Here is a 20,303-nt window from a genome sequence, read left to right as displayed (position 1 = left end):
TTACCATTGCAATGATAATTATTGCATAATACGTCCCTTGTTTAACGCAATAGGCTGATATCATTGTGAAAATTGCCACGCTACAGAAAATCTATACCTGCCCTGCTGCAGGGTTTGACGTCGTGTAAGTACGTGAACTGCTTTCATCAGAGGGAAACTAGGCATAGTTGTCATATAAACGTTTATGAAGTAACAATTACAGTTTATCATGAATCAATACAAATAACATTGCCAATCTTAACCCCTCGCGCGACACCAAGGCTGAGCCCTATATAATATTTATTTATTTGTACAGCGAAAGAAAGCCAGCCGTGCAGAATGCCCAGTCGTGACGCCTGTAATTGTTGCAAGTTATTATGTCTACTAGTGGACGATCCAGTAAACAAATTAACATGAAAGGCGCCGCATGATTTCACTGTTTTTGGCAGTGACTGAGTAATTACACCGAGAAGTGGCCAGAGTAATTTTAATTAGGGGAGGTCAGGCCACATAAAATTACAGATCTATTATTTTCGTGAAAACGAACAACTTCAGTGATGAATAAAACCACTGTATTTCATTCAGTCAGTGAATAGTAGTAATATCAAGCCAAGTTTTGCAAAGTTATCAGTAAACTTCAGTCATCAGTCATGAAGTGTAAAGTTTATTATAGTGCTGACAACCCCTCCACATTTTCGGCATAGCCAATCCAAACTTTCTCACCGCGCTGCACGAATTGTACGGCGGGAAATCACCAGCTTTCCGTACTGTTCTTATCGAAGATGGCATACCAAATTCAACTCCGATACCGTAACAAAATTCGGCAGTTCTACCTGAGTAAACAAGTCGGATATGCAGAGTTTTATTCATGTTTGCGATCCAACGTCCCATCGTTGTGTGACGAAGACTTCCAAGTTCTGTACACAAACGATGAGGGATCACAGATAACTTTATCAGACAACGAGTTTGACATGAGTGACATGTACCGGTGCGCTGCTTCGGTGTCCAATGCTGAATATCTGAGGATAAAAATTGGAATTGTCGAGGGTTGTTCACGGCCACAATCTGTGCCAGGAAAGGAAGTGAGGACAAAGGTGAGCATACACTGGAGCCGAAAAGACTCAGGTTCGATGAAACGCGGGTAAATGAAAGTGACGGAACGGCGGCTGAGACACAAGTTGAGTCAAACATTCCGGAAACTATCCCTGATTATGTCTCTCCTCAAGAACTTGACATACAGCTTAAGACAAGAGAGATGGACGAGTAAAGGTTGAATTAGAATGTGTACAGAAAGCTATCGACGCGATTCAGACAGATATTCCTCAGGTACAGAGAGATCCTACTCGAAGACGATGTGGACTGTGTCACATGCAATCAAACCATACACGTGATAAATGTCCGAACGGCCGTTGTGTATCAGCGAAAGTGTGCGGTGACATAAACCATAGAGATCATATTGATGAACGAACAGAATTAAATAAGCTTGGAAAACAACGTGATGATTTACAAAAACAGATTGACAAAAAGTTGGCAGAGATTGACACGCGTAAGAAGTTATTTGACGCTGTAAACTCCAGTTTCGAACGGCAGATTGAGGCCAGTTTGATTAATTCAGACAAGAACCGCTACTTGGTGATGACGTCAATTGGAAGCCAGCCGCGCCGCTACCTCTTAAACGAAGATATAAGCATCCTGAAAGCTCATTTTCATGGTAAGGTCCCAGAAAATCTTACGAAGGAGAAAATGAAATTCCAGACGATTCTGCAAAGTTACCGTCAAAGGCACCAGAAAAAGCGACACAATCCTGTGCGGGAGCTATTGGAAAACAACACCAAATACAATGTTCGATTTCCAACATCGTCGCCCAGATTAGGAAACGATCCAGAAGATAGTACAATTGGGAAACCAACAGCAGAAACTGTATGTACGGTAGAGTTGACTTTTCAGATCCTCAGATTCAGATCCTCAGATCCTCAGATTCCGATCCTCAGATCTCAGATTTCAGATCCCTTAACTTCAGATGCAGATTCGAATTTACAAGCCTTTACAATACCCGTATTAACAGTATGATTGCAATATTAAATTAAATAATTTGAATATGACATGTACAAGGCAGTTATGAAAAAAAAACAAGTCTACATAAACGTTTTTGCTCAACAAGTTTCAACGAACACGGGTCTACAATTACAGATTAGCTAATTTGCTTCTTCCGACCCCTGAATTCTGATTTAGCCTGGGGTAACTGGCCTCCAACATGGATTAGTTATATTCCCTCGTCATCAATATTGCGAACGATGGTAAAATACGGACTGTCGATAGCCAGCATTTACATGATCGTCGCGGTCTTGATCGTTCGATCGCGGGTGTGTTTATCTCTATGAGGAACGTTCACGTGATGACATAACAAGTGGAATCATTGCGCACCCTGTCTTCGACTGATGACGTTCTGATTCTGAGATCGAAGTTTTTAAGTTCAAGATTCAAGATAGAAATAAAATAATTTCTAAAGCCTTTTCAAATCTAAATTATATTTTATTTATCAGTATATTACATCAAACTTTGAAAATTGTGAAATTTTAATTTCGAATCTGCGTCTGAAGTTATAGGATCTGAGGTCTGAGATCTGAGGATCTGAATCTGAGGATCTGAATCTGAGGATCTGAAAAGTCAACTCTACCCTGTATGTACAGAAACTCCACGCGACGAAGTGACACCGAATCGATCAACACCAATGCCTATTGCAGCTACTAATACGATGGCCTATCAACACTATCCACAATGGATGTATCCGCTGCCATATTATTACTATGATACAACATCACTTTCCTCGACTCCAATACAACAGTTCTACTATCCCCACGTACCGGCAGCAACAGAGCAGCCACAGGCAAGCTCAGTGTTCACTCCAGATTGTCACCGTATGGATGCAAGTTTACCAGAAACCAACACGTTTGTTCCTTCTCTACCACCTGAGCGACAAGCATCACAGCAACCACCGCTGCCACCGTAACAAGCTCAAACAAGTATTTTCGTAAAGGCACTTCTCCAAGGAAATAAAACGTGCAGCCAACGGGGAGTGCATTCAAGTGTACATTTGCTTCATCGCATCACTGTCTATGGAACTATGCATCTCTGTGAACTCGCTTGTCATTCAAGTTGTTTTGAAAAAATATCTAATGTTCGTATTTGTTCAACATTTGAGCACGTCAGTTTGGTGTTTCTTGTTCTGAATCTTTTTTCCCGTAAATGAGTTTATGCGAAAATGTGTTTGGAGCATATTTGATCATGAACGAACTCTAAGTTTTTTTCTCCAGCCCGATTTACGCGAACTTATGTGGTTGGAACTTGAACTCCTTGGGTGGATTTCACTTTTTTATGGATTTATCGTTCCATGCATTAAATGTTATGAAAATTTATGAGATGCCTGTAGTAATTTATTTCCAAAGGTGTATGTTCAGATATGTGTTCGTCTTTCTGCTTGCGTGTCTGTGTGTGTAGTCTAGAGGGATCTGCAGAGACTTTGAACACTTTATGACAATAAAAATCTATGGAGAGACCAGTGGATACGTAGGTTTTCATAAAACTGTCTTCAATATATTTAATCGCAGCAAATTTCTAAAATCGTTGAAATGTATCGTTAGAATACTTGAAAACAATCCAGAAAAGTATGAGACCCCAATTGTCAGTACAATTATTACAAAATAACCCGAATATATGGAAGTTCTGTTTATATTATGCATTGTCCTCGACACAGTGATTCATCCGTTGCTAGTCACATTGATTAATTAGAGAAAATAAAACACGCCTCTAGAGTGAAGTTCACTTGTTACTTCAATGGTGATTTTCGCCTAAAAATTTCGGATGTATCCGGTTGCTTGGAAATAGCCAGCTGTATCTGCTGGTGTGATATCGTGGATCGCGTCGTGTATGGCGAATGCCATGTTTTCATAGACAAGTGTTCTACGATCTGGCGCGAGCAGAGATTGTTTTATTTTGCTGAAGCAAAATTCAGCCGGGTTAAATTCTGGTGAGTACTTTGGGGTAAAAATATACTCTATTCCCTGTATGTTCAACCATTCAGCAAGTGTCATCGCCATATCACTATGATGAAACGGGGCATTGTCAATTACTAGGTAATCGCCAACTTGTAACGCCGGGTAACCATCTTGAGAAACTGTGTTAACACATTGCTCTATGAAGTTTGTGAACGTGGCTGAATCCGAGGCACCTGCAATTACCTGGCTGTGCACGACGCCGTTCAAACCTACCAGCAAATTGAGTGTCGAATTGGGTCTTTGATGGTAGCGAATAACTTCAACACAGCGATCTCCCCGAGGGCTGGTACCATACTTACGATTACCAACGTTGGAGTCTTGAATCCAGATTCATCCATAAACTTTAATCGATGTGGTTCGACTTCATGCAGCAAATCCATAAATGCCTGAGTGTACATTAAATTATTTTCGGTTAGTCGTTCTGTGGCAACTCTAGTGATCTTTTTACGTGTCCACTCTCCGCCAGAGAAATGTTTCCGTACGTAATTACTTATTGTCCGTACAGTTACTTGAGTTGGAGAAATTAAACTGAGCTCATCACGCATTTCACCGTAGGTTGCTGATGGCCTTTGACGTTTAATAACTTCGAGGAAAGCTATGTCTTGATGCAATAGTGCCCTTTGATTCACGCGTCGCTGTTTGGCAGTGTAATCACCGGTTGTGCAGTACCTCCACCATATCTTTCGTACACCGGAGTCAGACAGTCGGTATTTCTCTCCTATTTGCTTCAGTGAACCCCTCGGTACAACACCGTTGGCTGAATTTGCACCAAACCGTTGCAAATCGTCCACGATGACTTTGCAAATGTCCTCAAAGCTTTACCGTTTTTGTACCTTCTTTGGCGAGCGTTTGTTTGCATGCGTGTTTATGAAGAGAGACGGTATTAACAGCGTTTCCGTTACGATTTCAAAAGTTGTGTATGATTCTACGCAAGTGGGTTTTTATTGGGTAAAATGTATAAAAGCGTAGAATACTATGAAGTACCATGGAAGGGGCTGTAAGTCACCATGGAGGCTCGTAAATTTTAGATGAAGTTTAGTGATGACTTTGCACAACTTTACTTTAAATTAGGATTTACCGACTGACATACAGTAAATGTATTCATTTCTGAAAAGCTGTCATCTCAACAAAGAGGACCTTTAAAAGTTATGTGACTCGACCACCCCCGATTAAAAATCGCCCTGACCACTTTCACGTGTAATTACTCAGTCACTGCCAAAACAGTGAAATCATGCGGCGCCTTTCATGTTGATTTGTTTACTGGATCGTCGACTAGTAGACATAATAACTTGCAACAATTACAGGCGTCACGACTAGGCATTCTGCACGGCTGGCTTTCTTTCGCTGTAATATCATGTCTTATGAATCCGTATGTCACGGTTTAAAAGGAAAAGAAGTTATTCGTAGGATACATCATTGTACAGACATGAAAGTAGCCCTCTCTGGCACAAATCTACTTAGCTTTCACTAAACATATTAAATATCCATAAAGCCGGACAGCAAACTACCTAAGCATAACACGATTGGAACTAATTTGGGATAATTGGATTTTCATATTTTTCAAATTTCTCATAAGTTTCAGTTGCCCTATAGCTGAATGTTGCAATATTGCAAATTACTCATAAAACAAGTGTGTAATGTAAACGAAAAGCAGATGAGATTACATTCGTAGATTAAATCGATATCACTTCACCATCCAATTATCCCAAATTAGTTCCAATCGTATTGCATGTACTCTCTGCGCATGATCAGAAAGGCTTTGTTTCAACGTAAACTTCCTCGATCTGTGTGTTTCGTTCAACACGCGGTATAATGTGTATTATGGCGAGCGAAAAAAACTGAACAACCTGAACACCTGCTCAGTCTATCTATGAATGACAGATCTTTACCATTTCCTGTGGAGGCAGTGTTGCATAGCGAGTTACTCCAAATGTAACTGTGAGTTTATAGGAAAAAATTCAGAATCGGAAAAGAAAAGAACCATTTGATTTTGGCAATGATCCTCCACAGAGGCCAACAAAACTTGCATCATTATTTTCTTTGAGAATGACCTATTTACAGTACTGGCATTTACTACATGTGTCGACACTTATTGAACCACTTCCACGGCGTTTTTCTTTAATTTTAAGATATGGTTTTTGTTATTCCTCATTTTGCGGAGATGTTATTTCTAAATACGTGAGTTTTTAAAGGATTATTTACCACTAGCATTGCGATCCATGAACCATGGGTTGGAGCCGAAAAATTCTACTCCAAACGTTAATTCAACTTGAAATAATCATTTTAGTAGAACGCGCCTCGGTGACAGCCTTCGGATTCTCAAACTTTTACAATATTCTTATTTGATCTGCCACTAGTATTGTGGGGATTCATTTAAAAGCTCTTGGTGTAAGAAATTTTTACCGTCTTAATTTTCGCAAATCGAAAATTTTATTTTCTCCCATAGAGTTCACCGGGGATGGCGGCCATTTTGAATTTCAAATACCTGTAAATCTTTGGTAATTTCTTTCTCTAGTACCAAAGTTTTCACGGTTACCCCTGACTTTTAATCTTGATTTTGAAAGAGCATGGTTGAAATATTCTTTGAGGAAAGTTTGAGCAAAAGTTTAAGTCTTCCACTTTCGAGGCGCATACTGCCTTAATAGATCGTTTATTAACCATACGAAAACCTTAACAGTTTGCATATCCTCCTAACGGAGTTATTTTAATGACAAGAGCTGACATCATTCTTTACAACATCAAACTAAACATGAAAATTTGTGAAAATCAGTTTCACTAACGATACTCACTCAGGGAGAATGCGTCAACAATGATCTTCCATTTTAACATAGCTGCACCATCTCTATCATCTTACTCCAGATTTTTAAACGCCTTAACGTTTGACGCCTTTTCTGTGGCCAAGTATTGCCTTCAAGGAGCACAGGCGCCTGTGGACTGGGCAATCTGCTAGATCGATCGTTTTCTGCTCGATCTATCGATCCCGTACTCGACCTGCCTGCCACTTTAACCTAAATACCCTCAAGGTGTGAAACAGAATCACTCAATCTAAACACGACCCGGGTTTTCAACTGGCCATGCGCTCACACAAAACATCCAGAACTACACTCCCATATACCTTGTTAGATCACAAGTTTAACCATCTTCTCGAAAATCACGCCGACGAACGTGTTACTCGCATCGTCTTGAAGAAATCGGCCGTGTTTTGAGAAACACGGGCTGCAGTCCGATTCTACCATAATGACATAATTTATTCTACAGCTGATTGGTTAATCAACTTATATGGGTAGCGCCTCTGTCGACCAAACGAAGGTCATTGCAATACGTCAATTGAACCAATCATAGGCGACGTAACCGAATATGTGAATAAATTACGGTTATCTATAGTAGTACAGGACTCCAGTGTGCGTGCAAGGCCAGTTGAAAACCCCGATCGTGTGTAGATTGAGTGATTTGTTTTACACCTTAGGTGTTTAGGTTGCATTGGCGGGCAGATAAATACGGGATCGACAGATCAAGCAAAAAATCGATTGATCTTACAGACTACCCAGCCCACGGGCGCCTGTGTCAGGTCGTTGAATAGCTGACGCCAATCAATAAATGTACATCAGTTCTCTCAAATTATGAGAAGCCATGATCAAACAAACCCCAGCTGTTTGTAAATGAACAGGATGGTATTATAATTGAGTTCTCTGGCTCTAGTGATCATGACCTTGACCACACTGAAGGGCAAATCAGGGGCAGGCAAAGCTGTGTAAATTTACGAAAAAGCTGTTAGTATGGGATTTTACGGACGGGAGGGCGATCATGATAATGTTCCATATCAGCGGCAGCAGGGGGGGGGGGGGAATTGAACTCTGGGATGTTATTTCCTCATTGCGGGCGGGAAGATTTCATTCTACCACTCTGGAAAGGCAACTGTACGAGGGCCAAATACTCGGGAGCAAGATTCAGTTGATGGGCCAAGGATAACGCATGAGGCAAAGCTGTGGCCGTAGATACTTTTAACAGTAGTGGGGAGAGGGTAGTGGGGTGTTTTGGAGTGAGGAGATAGTGGGGAGGGGATATAACGGAGCGGAATTTAATCGCAACGGGAAGGCAGTCTTCCCCTTTCTAATGTTAATTTTATTCATAATACGATAGAATAGCAAAGTCACATGTAAATCACCAGTGGTTGCAACTTCTGAAAATCGACTGGTAGACTGACGCTGAAAAGAATTGCTGTAAATTGCACTAGTCCTTTGTGACATGCGTTACTTTGATCACCTGATAGTCATTATTTGAATATAGGTCAGAAGCGTTCCTTACGTGTCAGACGTCGGGGCGAAATTTTTGTGCTCGTCTAAAACCATTAACACATGAAAGTTCAATCTTCGCTGGATGGGATTAAAAGCGGCCTTGTCCGTCGACACATGGACTGGCGGGCACATCATAATCTCTGTAGAACAAACAATCAAATAAATATGATAGTAATATTATAGTTTTAAAAGAAACAACGGATCACGGCATATCAAGGACCGTGCTTTAAGCTAAAACAAAGCAGTGAGGAAGCAAGCACTCATTGAAATATGACAGAGTATAAACCTGTACTTATTTTTCATGACACTTCTATATTCTAGAAGGAAATTTGATAAAAGCATACCACACCGATTGAAATATCTCACGCAATGCATCAAGGCCTGTAAAGGTTCACAGCTGGTGGGTAGAAAATGGACACCATTGTTCATAGATACAATGCACTTATGTGAAAGTTACGTTGTACATTCGACCTTGTAGACTAAACACTATTTTTTCTCGGTCTGTCTGTCAGAGTTGCACAACAGTTCGTTGTATTTAATCACCTAAAGCTTGAGAGAAACACGCGGTGCCCAAACTATTTGATGTGGCTTGACATAAAACTCGCACGTACTGTATTGCAAATGTTTTGCATTTACCGACAGTATTCCGACAAAATGTTGTCCCGCATGAGGGCGCTGGACTGCTAGACGAACAAATAAAGCGGTACAGCATCGTGATCGAGAAAAGTGACACGTTCGGCATACAGGTATATGGTGGGACTGTGGTTACAACTTTTGTGAGTTGCGGACGGCAGTCTGTAACAATCCATAGTCTGTGCTCAATCATTCTCATGAGAGAATAAAGAATAAAGGGTGTTTGTTGTGATTCAGGTTAAATATCTTTCCTGTTCGCATAATAAATACATTTCATTTGGTTGACGTGTGTGTAGCGAGGAAAACAGTAAACAGATATCAGCGTTCCCTTTGCTCCTAGACTCACTTCACAGCTCGTCGCACGCTTATCACGGGAATCCAGTAGGTTACCTTTGAGTAGCATAGGCCTGCATGCATGACCTACACGTACGCCTCAATTCCTGGCTTAGCCAAATAAAATGGGGGGGGGGGGGGAATAGAGTAGGGCATATTTAGAAGCTATTGAGTTTATCGGGGATTGTGAGAGTGTGTGTGTCAGACTAACCTACAATAAAATAGGAGCAAAATATATATGGGAGAGGGCCCCTTCGGTCAAGCAACCGAGCAACGGTCATTGGTGACCTTGGGGTCAAGGTCTGCATGACCTTGATGATGAATCCATCCTGAGAGGCCGCAATGTGGGAAAGGAGTGGAATTCCCGAGAAATGGGGTCAGGATGGAATCCAAAGCCCAAACGAAGGAAGTATGACTGAAGTGACCCCCAAAAGGAGGGAAGAAATTGAGAATGATGTTAGTAAAGGGATTCTCGTGTGTGCGTCACCTACACCCACTTTGCAAGCCATCAAACTTTGACTTATCCCATGCCCAATAATTTCTAATCTCGTGTGTTATTGATGGATTCATTATCACTAACAATGCATAATTACACTATCAATCAATTTCCTGATTTAAAGTTCATGTGACAAAAGCAAGAATTAAACATAGGATACCCTTTCCAACGAACTATTTTTACCAAAACTGGAAAAATAGCAGCATTTAATTGCTTAGTTTGAATTATTTCTCATCAAAATTTGAGACAACCTGAATTTGATGTAAATACTTTAATATTCCTTTGCATTTGGAAATGTTGAAATATTTAAACGGAAAATTCAATTTTCTATTTTTGTTTTGTAAAACTTCCAAGTTTACGGCAACTTAAGCAGAACTTTAAAATTAAAAAAAATAAACTATTTCCGTTACCGTACACATAGACCGACTTGAGCACTGAAAATGTGAACCCACACTTTTTTCAGATGATTATTTGCACTGTGTGTTTCACATCACTGAATTCAAAATGGACTCAAACGTTGCAGTTCAGCTCTTTGCAGGACCAAGCCATCGGGTAGGTACTCTGTGCTTGAAGGTGTGGGGATCACTCACATGGCAAGATAGGCATACCTGTACGTACAGTGCGTAGTATGATGAGAAAAACTGCAGCGATGAGATCCTGTGCAAATTAAATGTGACATACAATCCAGTGAGCAATGTTCAACAAAGTAGAGGAATTATTGAATATTGATGCGACGTTTGTGTAAGATGATGGGTAATATAATCGTGATAGCAGTGAGTGTGGATCGCTATGGCATGATATCCACTGTAAGTGTTAATGGCAACAACATAGATACACACAGGACAGCCAATGATATAGCAGTATTACATTAAACTTCATATTGGGATACTAGGGGAAGGTGTGTGAAAACAGATACAAATAATGACAACACGTTTGTGCTTTCTCGGTCTAATAGTGCGTTACAGAAGCTTTACTCATTACTCATTGTCGCACCTAGATAATTATGAGCGTTTAGGGACGGACCATTAGATCTTGGGAGGGGGTGGTCAAAAACAGAAAAAAAAATTCAGAGCAGAAAGTTAGGGAAAAAAGATCTTCAAACTAGTTTGCAAAATAAAATAAAAAATAAATAAGAAGACACATGCGTAAGAAAAAAATCTGCAAAAGTCTTTAAAATCTTGAATTTTTTTAGATTTTACTGACAAGAAGCAACTTTCTGTATTGTTAGTACATCCTCCAGGCACATTTTTAATTTTAATTTATACAGTTAGAGTGACTGTATCCCTTATACTGGAAGTTGTGATTATCTTATCTTTTCAGTACTTTTGTATTTTGATCTCTTGGAAATTATATATTATAGAACCTGTTTTCTACTTGTTTTCCTGCGTACAAACCAAGCAGGTACACTAGGTAAAACATTGAAACTATGGTATGGTTGTCAGACAGAAAGTTATTTTTGCCTTTTAAGATCAAGGTAAACAGATGCAGGCCACATAAGGTTCATTTTTTTCACAGCATTTTATTGCAATGATGAATGCAAGAATGGGTGAACAAGTAGAAACACATAAATAATGATATAACAACATATCAAGTCATTATGTATTATTTTGCTTTTAAAAACGCATTTTCAATTCTTTTTTCTCAAAAACAACCTCAAAAAACAACAGCAACACATTTTTTACATTCAACAATACACTACGTAGAATGCCATCTATCCAACAAATCCCAACACAAAAACACACAAAAAGGGTTGAACTTTGAAAGTTTCTCGATAGCAAATACTGAATAAATCTGCAGGAATGATCGTTTGTGTGTAGCAAATGCTGAATGACAATTATCTGAAGAATTTTTCCACCACAAAAAAAGCATGATTTAAACAAATCTTAAGGGACTTATGTAGCAAATTTCAAAGAAATGGGACAAGGCCTTTCAGAGAATACAGATTTTTTGACCATGGATGGCATAAATTGCCCTAAAAAGACAAATATTGAAATTTCACCACATCTATACACATCCAATCAATTTGGACATGCTGCTACAGAGAAATAGATGTTTTGATCAAAAAAGGGCAACAATTGCTCTAAAAACACAAATATGCAAATTTCACTATATTTTGCAAACAGCTTCTCAGCTTGTCAAAATCAATTGTAAATCATGAGATATGCATGATGTTTGGTGGGGTGAATGTAGGCATTTCACCACGCAGTAGAAAGGGAAGCCAGGAAACCAAAATAGTCAATTTTCAAAACTATAGGAAGCTACTGAGGAGCAAGAAGACCATGATTCAGAGGAAGATGTGTAATCTGAAAAAAATGCTCCCCAAGTGCCACCAAATAACACCATTTTAATCTCTATTTTTTAAAAGCTCCAACGGCAGGAGGGGGACACCCCCCTCCTGACCTCCCCCCGCAAAAATACTCCCCAAGTGCCACCAAATAACACCATTTAATCTCTATTTTTCAAAAGCTCCAACAGCAGGAGGGGTTATACCCCCTCCTGACCTCCCCCACAAAAATACTCCCCAAGTGCCACCAAATAACATCATTTTAATCTCTATTTTTCAAAAGCTCCAACGGCAGGAGGGGGACACCCCCTCTGACCTCCCCCGTGACCGCTTGCACCACATCTTTGCCCTTTTTCTTCAGACAGCGACGAACTAAAAAAAATTTAACTCTTAAAATTAACTCTAAAAAAAATTGCACATGTAATCTCAATTGGAAAAAAAAATTAGAAATTTACAATAGTAAAAAAAAAATTGTCACAATTTTATTGTGACCACCCCCTCCCAAGATCTAATAGTCCATCCCTTACTGTTTGAAAAATGACCTATGTCCACATTGAACGAGGCCGAGTAGTCCATCCATTCTACCGCCAGAGTTCTCACTAAGATGTACAACAACACTTTTCTGACGATGTTGGCAGACGAACCAGCTCCGCATTTACTTTATACATGTAGTATTGAACAAGCTATGCTTCTTCTAGTCTACCATTTCTTGCCCAGGAGAATACAAAGCCCATCTGACATTGATAAGCTTAGTGAGGCCGCCATCATGTGAAAGTTTTGCTTTCTATAACCTTCCGAGCACGCTGCACATAAGCATGTTTTCAGATCTGTCCCGAAGACATTCGTCGATTAAAGAGGCACTCCCACTTGGTAACATTTTTAAAACACATTTTTTAATGCCAATGGTCGATATTTGACGTGGCGACTGCGCGCGGATCGCGAGAAATCGATAAAAACATGTCATTTCCCAAACGTATTTTTCACATCCCGAAGTTTTACGATTGATTCTGATTTTGACCCGAAATCCCCCGAAGTTTTGTTGTTGTGCTGATTGACGATATTCTAGGGAGTCTACAATAAGTTCGAATGACGCAATTAATTTACTTCCCACTGCAAAGACTTTAGGCCTATATACAGCATTATGCCATTACCTCAGGTAAGGGTTGTAAAACTTCTCCTTAGTTTTTGTCGTTTTCATTATTCTAAATCAGTTGTACTATATTTTTAACCAATACCACATAAACATCAGTTTTTACATGTCAAATATTAGCCGCCTCCGATGAGTACATTTTGTCGTCTGCCACACAGTACGCCGCGCGCGTGGTATGCGTCTATGCATACTTCGGCGGCCGCTATGTATCAACCGCACGTAACCGTGCTAGTCACCTGCAATTGCTCAACTGCAATTGGAAATTTGTTCAAATGAAATTTTCATTTAACAAAATATTCTAAAAGCAGCAAAAGTGTACACTTGGTAAAACTCTAAATAACTGCTGGGTAGATTGCCTTACAAATCTGTATTCAAGTACCTTAGTTTGGTAGACCTTGTATGTATTGGTCTTGTGAGTGTGCGTGTCCATTGCAGCTGTTGCTAACCATTACTATACTTCCCCTTGGTATTTGATGGATGCGGCATCAAAATGTGTTCAAATGCACTTGACATTATGCATATTACAAGCTACAGCCAATAGAAGCTATTAAATATTGTACGAACACTCACTCTGGCCTGCAACATGTAACCAAATTTGAGCAAAGTGTCGTTGACACTATTTAACTTCTTTGAGCGCAAAAGCATCTTACTCTTTTGAGAGATTTGTTTTTCAGCGGTGTTAAGCGGACTGTAAGTCAAACATTTTTTGAAGAAATATCAAAGTGCCGCGTCGTCAACAATGAAAAACGTTTTTTTTTTTCAATGTGCATTTATTTTTACATCCCGCATTACCCACAGCCCGCATGGGTCGTCAACAATGTGTGTGCACCTTCTCTTATCTGTCATATATTTTCAGTGGTGTAGTCGCATTTTTGGCTCATTTATGGCATACTCGATATAATTCAGTACATCAATATTAAACCTGGTCAACAAGAAAATTGTCGTATAGCGGTTAAATTACAAATCATAATTCAGTCCACCAGGCCACGTACTATACTCTTAGGCAGCGTAGACGACATGAAAGCACCATACGTGACCGTGAAAGGTGAAAGGTACCGCGATGTCAGTCGCAATGCATGCAAATTTTCAACGCGTTCGTTTGTTTGTTTTATCCAGAGCCTCCTTACTGGTATACATTTTTACTCAATTATCAGCATGTGGTCATGACTTTGAAACCATTAATTTACCAAGACTCGGCAGCAGAATCGGCTCCCTAAACTGGGCAAAATAACCTTTAGGTCAAATACTGGGTCAACAAGGCACCCCAAAGCTAGTAGAAACAAAAATCATTAAACCCTTACACGTAAAGTTCAGTTAAGGTTACTGCACTATCTTTGAACAAGATTTGGAAGTTAAGCTTTTGTAAAGGTCAGTTTGCCTAAGGTTCGACAAACGTATGCAAGGAGTTTTCAGCGAATCTTGGACGGCAGAGACTTCAATAAAGGTTGGCACGCTCACCATTGTACTAAGCTTCGACGCCAAGCTTCGTGTTACCTTTGACATAGCTTTGAAAAAGGTGCTGCACAATCGCGTGTGTAGAACCTGTTGAGCGCCCGGGTTGAGCAGAGAGACTCTAAAACAGCCTTATTTTCCATTCCAAGAGTATAGGAACTTGAAGAGCTCGTTGGCTTCATAGATTCAAGTGCAACTTAGAACGTCACGTTAAATGCTTAGGAAATTTTGCCTTTTTGGGAGGAAATTGGCACTACTGTTACCGATATGGAGAATTCACCAACTTAACTTGTTGCAATATATGAAAGTACATTAAAAAATAAGATATAATAACATTAGCCTAAGGTGTGTTATAGAATACCTGTAATCTGGCCTTTCTTCGGGCTACAGCATCCGTTCCATTCCCCTCTTGGCCGTGTCTTTAACTAGAAACCGATCGCTTTACCCCTCAACCCATTTCTGATGACCCACGGCTCCTCATGGCAGGCCTAATAAACATGCCACATAGCACGCATAAGTGTTCATTATAGATTCTATTTCTGAAAGTCTATACAACAACTGCATGAATTTGGCATAAATACCGATGACCATTTTGGATTGCAGTGCAGTTGGGTACTTTTGTAAGAGTACGATAATGACCGAAAGATTACATGTTTATCAACAATTTTCATAATCATAACTTTATGAATAACATATTTTTTACACTTTTGTCATGACAAATAATACCTTGTGGTCAAATGTATTTCTAGCTCTGCATGTATTACAGTATGTCACTCTGTCTGTCTGTCTGTCTGTCTGTCTGTCTGTCTGTCTGTCTGTCTGTCTGTATGTATGTATGTGTGTGTGTGTGTATGTATGTATGTATGTATGTATGTATGTATGTATGTATGTATGTATGTATGTATGTATGTATGTATGTATGTATGTATGTATGTATGTATGTATGTATGTATGTATGTATGTATGTATGTATGTATGTATGTACGTACGTACGTACGTACGTACGTACGTATGTATGTATGTATGTATGTATGTATGTATGTATGTATGTATGTATGTATGTATGTATGTATGTATGTATGTAATATGTATGTATGTATGTATATATGTATGTATGTATGTATGTATGTATGTATGTATGTATGTGTGTGTGTGTGTATGTATGCATGTATGTATGTATGTTGGTGGTGTGAAACTTTTTAAAACCTGTACGAGGAACATTTACATGTGACGAATCAATGAACATAGATGTTACAACATAGATGTGGTAAATTGAAATGCTGATCAACCGATAGTGACTTGTCATCGATAAACAATTAGTACAAGTTATTTATAACACAATGAATGCCAAATTAATATAACTATTGGCTACTGTAATTATAATGAACAATGAATCTACTCGGATGGAATGAATAGATAGAAAGAAAGAAGAATGTGTTCCTCTGTTATATGAATATTGTTATACCAACAGTATAATAATTAACAGTGTACTCGAATAAATTCTTTATTTTAGAATATGAATAATTTTACGGAAGACACTTCCCCTGAGGAAATAATGTCCCTCCTTGACATTCCGGAATCAGGACCCTACAACGTCATTTCTGTATCCGGTGGGACGGAAGAGAAAAATGTATCATTTGATAAGAAAATGGAAGAGCGATTAATACATGATTTTAAAAAGGTGCGTGATTCACACTTTGATTAACAAGCTACGACATTCAACTATAATACAAGCTATTGGAAAGTTGGTGGCAGTACCACTGGCAAAACAAATGTTAAAATAATGAAAGGTTTCATTTACAAACATGGTGCTGAATTATGTCGTTGAAGCAACTTTAGAAGGGAACCACTTTTGCCTGTGGTAATACTTCCCTGCCAGAATCAAAGTATTCCTCAGTGATGATAACATGTAGGTTTACATTCAAACAATTTTTACTTTGTGATAACTCTTTTTTTTAAACGCTTCACAGGACAAATATCAAAAATAGAAAAATAAACGCATGGTCCTCGCTGAGAACGAGTCACAAGTGCTTTCGTCAAGTTGCGATGTACATGTATGTACGTTTATGCTTGTTTGCTAGCTCATTATCGAGTATAACTTCATATTTATTTCGAAAATACAATTTCTCCAACAGGTCTTCCACAGTGAATATCGTACTCTCGTTATTACCTCCGGTCGCGATCGCGGAGTCATCAAAATTGTCAATGAGGTGTTGAAAAGTATGCAATGGCGAGAGAGACGAAGAATGAAGTGGTTGGAAATTCGCCCAGGTGTAAGTTTAGTTCGTATGCAAATAAATTATTTCACATTTTAATTAACCCTTTTACTCGAGGAATGCAAGCAGCACCGTTGGTCGCCTAGTACTCATGCACGTAATACAATTCGAACTAATTTGGGACAATTTGATGGTGAAGTACTTTCGGTTTAATATTCAAATGTAAGCTCATCTGCTTTTCTTTTTAAGTTAAACACTGGTTTTTATGAGTAATTTGTAATCTTGCAACATTCAGCTATAGGGTACCTAACACTTTTGAGAAATTTGAAAAATATGAAAATCCAATTATCCCAAATTAGTTCCAATCATGTTACGTTGTCTTTCAGCGTATTGTGGATTTTATTGCTGTGTTCCTGATTTCAAAATCATTTATATTATCTAGAATCCGAAACACTCGATATAGGCCAAGGTGTACAAAATTAAGGTAAAATACGCCCTTGGAACAGATATTCGAACTCTCAAACTTTTGGAATATTCTTTTGGCCTACAATGCACCTGTGGGAGTTAATTTTGAAGCTTACGTAGTAAATACAGTTTTTACTTGCTCAGTTATGTGAAAATCGGGAATTTCATTTTCCTTCGTAGACATAACACAGGGGATAGCGAACATTTTGAATTTCAAATATCGGTAAATATCGGCTAATTTGCTTCTCCAGTACCAAAAGTTGCAAGGTGACCTACGATTTGATTTTTGATTTTGAAAGAGAATGGTTGAAACATCGCTTTGGGAAAGTTTGAGCAAAAGTTTCAGTCTTTCGTTTACGAGGCGCGAACTAGTTTAATAATAAGATGGCCATACAGGTTCATTATTACATATGTACCACAGATTACCAATTTGTTGGCAGCGAAATAAAGTTGGTATTTTCACAGACAAAGATAATATAGTCCCTCTATATTTTTTGCATTTTCTGAAAAACTGTGACACTTTTCTCAGGATTTTAGCTTTTGATAGAGCTAATTATCACTGCTTTTAAATGTTTTACTAATTGCTTGCTTTCAGCAAAGTATTTCACGTGTTTTATCAACTTCAATGTATTTCAGAAACAGGTCACGTGCCATTAAATAATGTTTACATAGAAAACCATGGTTAAGAAATTATTTCACGCTAAATTATGCAAATTAGCTATTATCCCGTACTACTTTCTATTGGTAAAATACTGAAGCGGATTGTATATCTGTGGAAGAAAATAATTATTACGATTGGCAGAACTGTTTTTATTTCGAACATTTGGAATCAGAATTTTATTATCGAAGTGAAACTAATATCTCGGCACGGACGGAGCAAAATACTGTGACTACGATGGAAGCGGTGTACCGGTATACCGGCGAAGCCGTTGACATCTGCAAGATTTGCTGCTGTGTCGACCGAAGACGTCAAAGCTCTAGCCCTCGTCAGGTTGCAAAAAATAAACGGAAACACCCTTATGAAAACGCGTCCCGAAGTTGCTGTTTTCAACGACTGGCTTTGGACAATAACAGCGAAAACTTTTGTATACTTGAGAGTTTCCAAACCAGTCGAGCTTGACCCACGACCGTGACGTAAAGCTTGCCAGTTTACAGGTGCAGCCAACGAACAATGCACTTTTTAAGGAGTCTTTACTACGACAAGATATATTGTGAATGACAAGTAATGTGAACTGACTAATTTTAAGTCATAAGGGTAATTAATTAGCTGTTCAAAATTTGCCCTCCCACTGAATTTTTTTCGACTTACCCTCCGCACTCAAACTTCATTTTTACCCACTCCCCACTTATTTTTGCCTGTTTCCCCTCCCACTGTCATTTTGACTGTTTCCCCTCCCACTGTCAATGTTTGAAGTTCCCCTGCCTTGTGGCGAAAAAGCTTGCCGATTTCCCCTGCCCTCAAAAAATCCCCCTCAATATTTGTAATTCCATTTCCCCTGCAGACATGAAGCTACCCTACCCTGAGATGAAAAAAACTGTCGATTTTCCCCTGCCCTGTGAAAAATTTCCCCTGAAAATGAACATTCCTATGCACAGATACATACTGCAGTGGACTTCTACCGGAAACACCATGGCTCAACTTCTCCTCTCTCCTCGTTTTTCGCCAAGCCCTGTCCCTGGACAATCAACCGGTATCTGCCCTGCCCGACAAAAAAACCTAAAAATTGCTCCCCTGACGCCTAAAAATATGTCCCCTGCCCAAGCAAAATTAAAATTTCCCCTGCCCTCAAAAATTGCTCCCGGAGTAGCTATTTCAATGAATAGCTCCACTGGCTGCACCTGAGTTTACGTCAGCTGGCGTACAGAAACAGCGACGAAATATATGATCTAGATTCGTGATCGGTATCCAGTTACAGTAAATCACTCGCATACGAATATCAACAACGGCAAATGAGTAATATTGAGTGGGGTTGATGACAAATTCAGGCATCATTTTACAAGTGGTATAGCCACAAACTGATGATGTCAAAGATGTGCGTACTTATGGAAATTAGGTCAAAGGTTACGTTCTAAAAGGGGCGATAAATTACTTTGGGGGTAAGAGTCAGGAACGGGGGCTTGGAAACTTAAGGGGAAATGATTGAAAAGAAGGGTCCCAATTTTTTACTATTTTCACTCCTTCCCCTCATTTTGCAGTATCCTATTACTCTATCCATGTCTTCTTCAGCCAGCCTGATACCTATGTGGAAGCAATGGTTGATTAATGTCAAGGGAGAGAAGTGTTATTTTTAAGTTACGTTCTTTTTACACAACAACTAATACCCCTACCGGGTGTCGATCCCAGCACCTCCAGCATGTGAAGCACCACCCATAACCTGTACTCCACGAGAACAAGTTGGGGGAGAGGGATGCAATGTTTCATATAAACGTTAGGATGATAATGCTAAGCAGGAACTGATTAATTTATAATGTTCACTTGTAATGATTTGAAAGTCTCTTACGCATTTTCCTTCTTTTATTGAATTTGTGCCTCTGCATTGATTGCTTTATTACTTATCTTTATTTTTTGCATTGTCATGTTTGTTGTGCAGATTTGTTATTGTTTTAATATTTGTTCATATTATTTGTTGTATTTGCACAGTTAAAGTATTAATTGTCACTTGTTTAGGATGTTTTATATGTTGAAAATTTTTGATTGACATTTATTATTGAATTTGTCATTTGCTGCCTTTTTTTACAAACGAAAGGTGTGTGTTCCGTTTTTGACAGGATACACATTTATATAAAAGTGGTTCGTCACTCAACATGTATGCAATGCGATATTTCATTGCTATTGTAGATGAAAACGTGAACAACAATTCGTTGGATATGCCACGAAAATTAAAACGTGAGAGGGAACGTATTGTACCCGGAATGAGACGGAATTATTACCGCGATCACATGAA

At 39.0% G+C, this 20,303-nt stretch overlaps 1 protein-coding gene across 1 annotated transcript in view; it reads right to left on the bottom strand.

Annotated features, from left to right (window-relative positions):
• Nucleotides 1–4,115: 4,115 nt before the first annotated feature.
• Nucleotides 4,116–20,303, bottom strand: part of LOC139120482 (insulin-like growth factor-binding protein 7) — a 200,108-nt gene continuing 183,920 nt past the window's right edge. Inside the window, exon 5 of the mRNA XM_070684939.1 lies at nt 4,116–4,127. The gene's annotated coding sequence lies outside the window, so the exon portion shown is untranslated. The remainder of the gene's footprint in view (nt 4,128–20,303) is intronic.

Source organism: Ptychodera flava, chromosome 20, assembly GCF_041260155.1.
Source record: "Ptychodera flava strain L36383 chromosome 20, AS_Pfla_20210202, whole genome shotgun sequence".
Lineage (NCBI taxonomy): Eukaryota > Metazoa > Hemichordata > Enteropneusta > Ptychoderidae > Ptychodera > Ptychodera flava.
The sequence above is the reverse complement of the archived record's forward strand: the minus strand, read 5'-3'. Positions and strand labels throughout refer to the sequence as shown.